Below are 8,050 nucleotides of genomic sequence, written 5' to 3' on the forward strand. Positions count from 1 at the left end.
AAAACAAGCCTGTAGTTTACAACGTTTGGAGTGGGAAAATAAGGAAAGAATTGGCGTCGGTGGGGTAAAAGCTGCAAGTCTCTCCTACCTCCCAGCTCCCAACAACCTGATGTTACTGAGACATGATCACTGTCTCCCTGGTAACACTGATGCAGAGAGAGGAAGAGAAGGTGGCTCTTGGTGGGGAGGGGGAGGTGGCAAAGCTGACACACCAACAGGTTAGGGCTTCTCAAAGAGGAAGAGAGGTGGCCCAATGGAATCCTGTCACTTATAAGGAAAGGGATGCTGAGAGCCTTCTTTGATCAGAGTTCTGTGACCAGCAAGATGCTATAAGAAGTATAGACACATAAGGCAGAGTCAAAGTCATCCTAGAGCTTACAGTCCGGGGGAAAATAGAAGAACCTGAAAGATAATTAAATTTTGAAGCCATTCAGGATGAGTGTTATGTGGATTGTCAGACAAGTGCTTATCAGAGTTCAGAGGAGGGAGAAATAATCTCAGACTTAGTTATGTTGGAAGTATTCTCTGCAGTAGAGGGGGCGTTTCGGTCTGATTTGGAAGCGTTTCATTTGCTAAAGCCGAGTAAAGAGAAGGTGGTCAAGGGAAACGGCACAAATCAGCGTCATAAATTCAGATGTCTCGAGGGGCTGGGCAGGGCATATAGATGAGTGGGATGGGCAGGTGTGAGAGGTTAGGGAGTGGTGAGGACTGTGGCAAACTGGAGAGTGCATGCTGTGTCTAAAGGCAGCTGTGGCTTCTCAGCTCCAGCCAGTTGTTGGTTTGTGGACTCAGTGTTGACAGAGCATCAGATATTTTCCCCCAGGTTTTTAAATAGAAGTTGGACAACCTTATTTTCAATGCAGTGTCCCAGGTGGTAGCCACAAGCCACTTGTAGCTAACTTAATTTAAACTAAATAAAATAAAGAACTTAGTCTGTCAGTTGCACCAGCTGCAATTCTAGCTTCTCATTAGCTGCATGTGCTGAGTGGCTATCATTGGACAATGCAGATTTAGAACATTTCCAGCAGGGCAGAAAGTTCTTTTGGACAGTGATACTCTGTCCAAAAAAACTCTGACAGATTTTTCAACTTGATAACTAATTGAAAAATATTGAAATTTACTGCAGGCTGAGTAAAACATTTTTATAGAACAGGTAGATATTGAAATTGTTCTCTCACTTCCCTCCAAACAAGGCCTCAGTAAATATTATTTACCTAATTGTGGATTTATGGCTGCGGTCTAGAATCGTATGGTGGGTTACTTTCCCAAGAGGTTGTAGCATTTCACAGGAGAATCTGTTTCTCCTCCTACCCCACCAGTAGTGGAATGATAGGCCTTTTTTAAAAGAAAAAATTTAAAATTGCTTTGGATCCCCAGTGTTGACTTAAATTGTTTTTTAAACTATTAAACAAGGCCTAAATGATGATAAAATGAGGCACAAGTTCCTAAAGCTTACAGCTCTCGTGCCACCATAAAGCCAAAGTCAATTTGCAAATCAAATAGAAACAAAGTAACCAAACTAATGTAACTCAAATTACAAGCATTAATTTAATGAGTGGGATGCTATTTTGCTGGAATTTAACTGCTTCCTTGAAACAAATACTTTGCAGACTGCCACACCGGGCCCTTTTGAGTTTAGCAGGCCCTGTGGTATCTCAGATCTCCCGTCCCTTTTTTCAGTTTGAACTGCAGCAAAACCTCCACTTGTACCATGATGTCTGCTGGCTTTAGTTGAGCCCAAAAGCATTATCATGAGCTAAATCCACCTCTGTCCTCTTCTCATTAGCCTGCAGCAATTAAAGCAGTCCTAGTCAGCGTTAGTGGCATTAGTGCAATTATAAACATACCCCGGGCATTGAAACCAAATGGTAGTATTACTGGGTTATAAAGTGGTAATCCAATAATCCAGATATACAGATTTTCTTGTTTTAGATTGTTCTCAAAACAAAAGCACAACATTATAAAATTCTTGGAAAGAGTAGTTGGAAGCTTGGGAATGTCTCCAGGGGACCAGAAACCCTGCCCTACAGGGACTGGCGGGGAGCTCTGTGCATAGAAGGTGCTAAAACTTGTCAAATTGAATTTATCTGTTGACAGAACAAGAGCAAGTTCAATATTGGTTGAGCGGGGGGTTGCTTTACTATCTGGAAAAGGATGTAAATATCAAAGCCCAGCCTTTGGACTTTTGGCGTGCCTGCCTGAGGTTGTAACCGGACCAGTTTGTTCTCTGGACTGTAGGAATATGCTGTAAGGAAGGCGATTCGGCATTGGGGAAATCCCGAGACATAATCCTGTCTCCCACCCCGCCCCCATCGGCACCTTTTGTGTTTTCTAGTATAATTGGTGCAGTGCAGTCTACAGATTAATTTATAGGGAATCAGTATTGTGCAGCGGGTGAGAACACAAGCTCTAAAGTCAAAATACCTGGGTTTAAGATCTGGTTCAACTACCTGTTAGGTGTGTGACTGTGGACAAATGACTTACCCTCTCAGAGTCCCTTTTCTTCTCTGCAAAGTGAGAGTAATGATAGAACCGACCTTGGGGTCGTTGTGAGGGGTGAGTGAATTAAGGCACGAAGAGCACTTGGTGTGATACCTGACAAGGAGAAAATGCTTACAGTTTTACTTTATAAGATGTTGCTTTATGTTACTTTTAAATAATGCTTTATGTTTTATATTATTTGCTTGTTTTTATAGTTGGGAGGTGAAGGAGATGGGTTCTTTTCCCCTTGGAGTGCTGGGAGCACTTTATAGCAGCACTGTAGAAGAAACTTTGGAATTGGCAGAGAAATTCACTTTGCCTTAAAATATAAACTTCTGTCGTCCACATTCCCGTGTCTGCAATTTAGAATCCCCAGAAGCTCTGAGCATGCTGAGGTGGCTCAGACCTCTTTGTGGCCACACCTGAACTCACATACTGCTCTCTACTGTCTTTATTTATTCTGTTTACTCTGAGTTGTCAGGGTTTCGAGGCAGAAAGAATGATTTGGTCACCAGGTGCTGCCCTGGACCCACTGGGGGTTACTTACAGTGTGGCGTATGCATTGATTTACCTTTCTGAATCCCTCAGATTCTGAATTCTGAAACTCACTTGGGTCCCGGAGTTCTGGTACAGGATTTCAGACGTGCACTGAACTTTAATTTGAGCGCCCTCGGTAGGCTACTTACACAGACACACGGGTGGACACATAATGTGACACTCAGACGTTGCGCTTGCAGCTATTCTATTACATTGCAACATGAAAGGTTTAAAAACAATCGAAACCTATGGCCTAGGAAACTAGCCCAAACTCCAGTTATTCTAGGATCCACTCGATTTATCAGTGGGTCGTCAAGCGTTTATTAAATGTCTAGCTATGGACAGAATTACGCGTGATAGCCCCGAATGGAAACAACCCAAATACTCATCAACAGATGAATGGATGAAGAAAATGTGTTCTTTCCACACGGTGGAATAGTGTTCATCCATAAAAGGGAATAAAGTGATGATATGTGCCCCAAGGGGGGGCTCAAACTCGAAAATGCTATGCTTAGTGAAAGCAGCCAGACAGAAAAGGCTGCATATTGTTTGATGCCATTTATATGAAATGGATGGCCCTCTCCTTACTTTGCATACGTCATAATTTTTTGTTGAAAAACTGGACATTTTGAATATTATAATATGGTGACTCTGGGAATCAGATTCTCCCCCGCACCTCCACCCCAGGCTTTGCTGTTGTCCACTGTGGGTTGTAATTGTTTGTTCGTTTAGTGACTTCTCTAGGCTATTTTTATAAAGACTGTATTTTTTGTTATGCGTGGTCAGTGAAGACTCTCTTCTGAGATTTGACCGAGATTTCCTTAAGTGTCCAAAGAGACATTTGACAGAGATTTCCTTAAAAGTCCAAAGCAAAACAAACAAACCCCACATCAAACAACTCACAGTCTCTGCCGTTGAGATCTGGGTGAGTGTTGGGACAGGCCTTCAGCATTCAGCAGGCAGCTTACAGCTTACGTTGGGTCTTCGTTGCTGTGCGTGGGTTTTCTCTAGTTGCGGCGAGCGGGGGTTACTCTTCGTTGCAGTGCGCGGGCTTCTCATTGCGGTGGCTTCTCTTGTTGCGGAGCGTGGGCTCTAGGCACGCGGGCTTCAGTAGTTGTGGCATGCGGGCTCGGTAGTTGTGGCGCACGGGCTTAGTTGCTCTGCAACATGTGAGATCTTCCCGGACCAGGGATGGAACCCGTGTCCCCTGCATTGGCAGGCGGACTACTAACCACTGCGCCACCAGGGAAGTCCAATAGCTCTTTGCTTCTTATTGCTGGATAATATCCCATTGTATGATGTACCGCAGTTTGTTTATCCATTCTTCTGTTGAGAGACATCTTGGTTGCTTCCAGTTTTTGGCAGTTATGAATAAAGCTGCTATAAACATTTGTGTGGACATAAGTTTTCAGCTCATTGGGGTGGAAACCTAGAAGTGCGATGGCTGGATGGTATGGTAAGGCCCTGTTTATGTTTAGCTTTGTAAGAAACTGCCAGTGTGGAACCCTTTCAGAGCCCTTGTTCCCCAAAGCATCTCACTCTCCAGCTTTCCTCCCTGGCTTTCAGTGCTGTCCGTTGTCGGCCTCAATTAATATCCTTTGCCCCAGGCTGCAGTGACTGGTTAACTGCCTTGAATGTTTTTGACAAATGCCCTCCCCATGGCCACTCTCTGCTCTGAGCAAGTTCTGAGTTACACACAACTCAGAAGGCAACTCACAAAGGCAACACCTTTTCATTAGACCTTCAGGAGCTATTTGACAGGTCAGGACAGACAGCCTCAGTTCTCTGAGAACAAGGTCCTGTCTGCTCCCTCCCACACCGGGAACCCACAAGAGAAGGTGGGTGCTGTCTTCAGAATCACTGCTGAGCTGGAGAGTGGGGAAGCGGGGCGGGGGGGGGGTTCATTCACCTTTCTCTTGATAAGTGTTTACTTGGTTGCTGTAAACCTTGACTATTTTCCACAGTTCAGACAAGGTAGATTTTTTTTCACTGTTTCTATGCTGGCATGGGTGGGAAGTTTTTAAATTATTAATTCAATCTTTTTACCCTTATAGGTCTTTTCAGATAGTCTGTTTCCTCTTGAGTCAGTTTTGGTAATTTATATCTTTCTAGAAATCTGTCCGTTGTTCTCTGAGTTGCCTAATTTGTTGGCATGCAGTTGTTTATAGTATTCCTTTACAATCCTTTTAATTTTGTAAGATCATGAGCGATGTCCCTTCTTTAATTTCTGATTTTAATATTTTGAATCTTTTCTCTCTCTTTTTCTTTTTAGGATAAATTCTACTAGTTTACATGTTACATAGTTTATTCCTTTTCTCTTGCGGTTACGCTTAGATTCTTTTAGTGTGAATACTTTAAGTATGAAGTTAATCTTCGTCTTTCTTTTTTTTTTTTTTTACTAAATGATTCAAAACCTGTTGTAGTCTTTGAGCCAAAGTCTACAAGGTACAGTCTTATGCCTTGTCTGGGAAAGTCTGTGTAGACTCTTGAATGCTGGTTTTCCTGTGCGTTGAGTTCTGCGCTGACTCCTGCCTTTCCTCAGTCTGCAGGTGGGGGTAGTCCTTGTCTTTTAGCCTCGTGTCTGTTGAGAAGTTGTAAATGATCTGCCTCGTCTTCCTGGTAGTTTTTAGGGTTTTCTCTTGGTCTTTAGGGTTCTGCAGTTCTGCTTGTGTGTCGAGGAGTGAATTCATTTTTGTTTGTCCTGCTCTGGCCTTGCAGTGCTTGGTCATGAGTAACCATATACCTTCAAGAATCATATCTTTAAGTCTGGAGTCCTGTGTTTCCGCAGTTCTGGAAATCCCTCCACCATTCTCTCTAAGATACCATGTCTCCTCCATCCTCTCCTCTTCCCTTTCAGGACCCCTTTTAGGCATATGTTGGACTTTTGCATTTGCTTCTTCATTTGTATTTTCCATTTGTTTCTCTCTGTGCACTGAATTCTGGGGGGGGGATTATCTTCAGATTGCTCTGCCCGTTCATTATTTGTCTCTTCAGCACTGTTTAATCTGCTGTTTAATCCTCCCAGTGAGTTTTTAATTTAAAAGTCTTTCATTTCTAGAAGTTTCATTTGTTTCTTTTTTTTTTTTTTAAATACAATTTTCTTTTTGTTTTTTGTTTGTTTGTTTTTTTATGGCTGTGTTGGGTCTTCGTTTCTGTGCGAGGGCTTTCTCTAGTTGTGGCAAGCAGGGGCCACTCCTCATCGCGGTGCGCAGGCCTCTCACCATCATGGCCTCTCTTATTGCGGAGCACAGGCTCCAGAAGCACAGGCTCAGCAATCGTGGCTCACGGGCTCAGCCGCTCCGCGGCATGTGGGATCCCCCCAGACCAGGGCTCGAACCCATGTCCCCCACACTGTCAGGCAGACTCTCAACCACTGCACCACCAGCGAAGCCCTCATTTGTTTCTTTTAAAAAATGTCCTTGCTCCTTGTGTCCTCTTCTTTTCTCTGCTAGGTTTTGTTGTCTCTCATCCTATTTTTAACTAGTTCTTATGATGCTTTTCAAGGCTTGTGTGCAGTGTTTTTCTTTCATTTATTTAGTTTTCCTGTGGATGGCTTGGTTCTTCCAGGGTCCCAGGTCTCCCTTTCCTGTGAACTCAAGTCCCTGTTTCCTTTTCCATGTGTCTGTTACAACCTCAGGTCCCAGCCTCCAGGGCAGTGCTCTTTAAGAGAAATATAATATGACCCATGTATATAATTTAAAATTTGCAAATAGCCACATTAAAAAATAAAGAGGTAGATGAAATTAATTTTAATAACATATTACATTTAAGCCAGTAGATCCAAAATATTATCATTGCAACATGTAATCAGTATGAAAATGAACTATTTTTGGTACTAAGTCTTCCAAATCCAGTGTATTTGACACTCACAGCAGGTCTCAGTTCGGGGCCACATTTCAAGTGTGTCATCACCACATGTGACTGGTGGCCGCCATATTGGATGACAGTTCCAGGCCCTGTATTGGAGTCTGACTTTCCCCTTGGGCCAACTTGTGCTCGCACCTGTGGCTTTGAGTTTCCTCATTGTTGCTGGCACTTGGGGTCTTACCTGTCTCTTGAGCTTGACTCTGTATTAAAAATGGTCTTTTCTCATATCTCTATGTGTTTAGAGTTGGAGAAAGAGGTCAGTTTAGTCCACCATGTTGCCAAAATCCTTTCATTTATTCCTTACAACAATCTTTTTTTTTCTTCTTTTTTTTAAAAAATTTTTATTGGAGTATAGTTGATTTACAATGTTGTGTTAGTTTCAGGTGTACAGCAAAGTGAATCAGTTATACATATACATATATCAACTCTTTTTTGAGATTCTTTTCCCATATAGGAGAGTTCCCTGTGCTATACAGTAGGTTCTTATTAGTTATCTATTTTATATATAGCAGTGTGTATGTCAATCCCAATCTCACAATTTATCCCTCCCTCCCCCACCATCCCCTGGTAACCATAAATTTGTTTTCTATATCCATGACTCTACTTCCATTTTATAAATAAGTTCATTTGTACCCCCCCTTTTTTTTAGATTCCATATATAAGTGATATCATATGATATTTGTCTTTCTGTGTCTGACTTACTTCACTCATTTTGACAATCTCTAGGTCCATCCATGTTGCTACAAATGGCATTATTTTGTTCTTTTTTATTGCTGAGTAATATTCCATTGTATATATGTACCACATCTTCTTTATCCATTCCTCTGTTGATGGACATTTAGGTTGCTTTTTCCTTACAACAATCTTATGATGGAGGTACTCTTACGCTCAATTTACAGATGAGGAAGCTAGGGCTCATGGAGCTTAAGTGACTTGCCCAAGGTCATGTGGCTGTTAAGTGGCCGAGAACAAACCCCCATACAGGTCTGTTTGAATTCCAAGTCCACGCTCTATCCACCATGCGTGTTGCCATCTCATAATTGTGATTCCTCCTCGTTCATTCTCAGGAATTAGACACCACCAAGAGCTCTCTCCTCCCTGACTCCTTACACAGCCTTGCTTGTCTAGAGAGTAGCTCTTGGCCGAGACCTGGTAGTGGAGAGCC

This window comes from Balaenoptera ricei, chromosome 19, assembly GCF_028023285.1.
Source record: "Balaenoptera ricei isolate mBalRic1 chromosome 19, mBalRic1.hap2, whole genome shotgun sequence".
Taxonomy (NCBI): domain Eukaryota; kingdom Metazoa; phylum Chordata; class Mammalia; order Artiodactyla; family Balaenopteridae; genus Balaenoptera; species Balaenoptera ricei.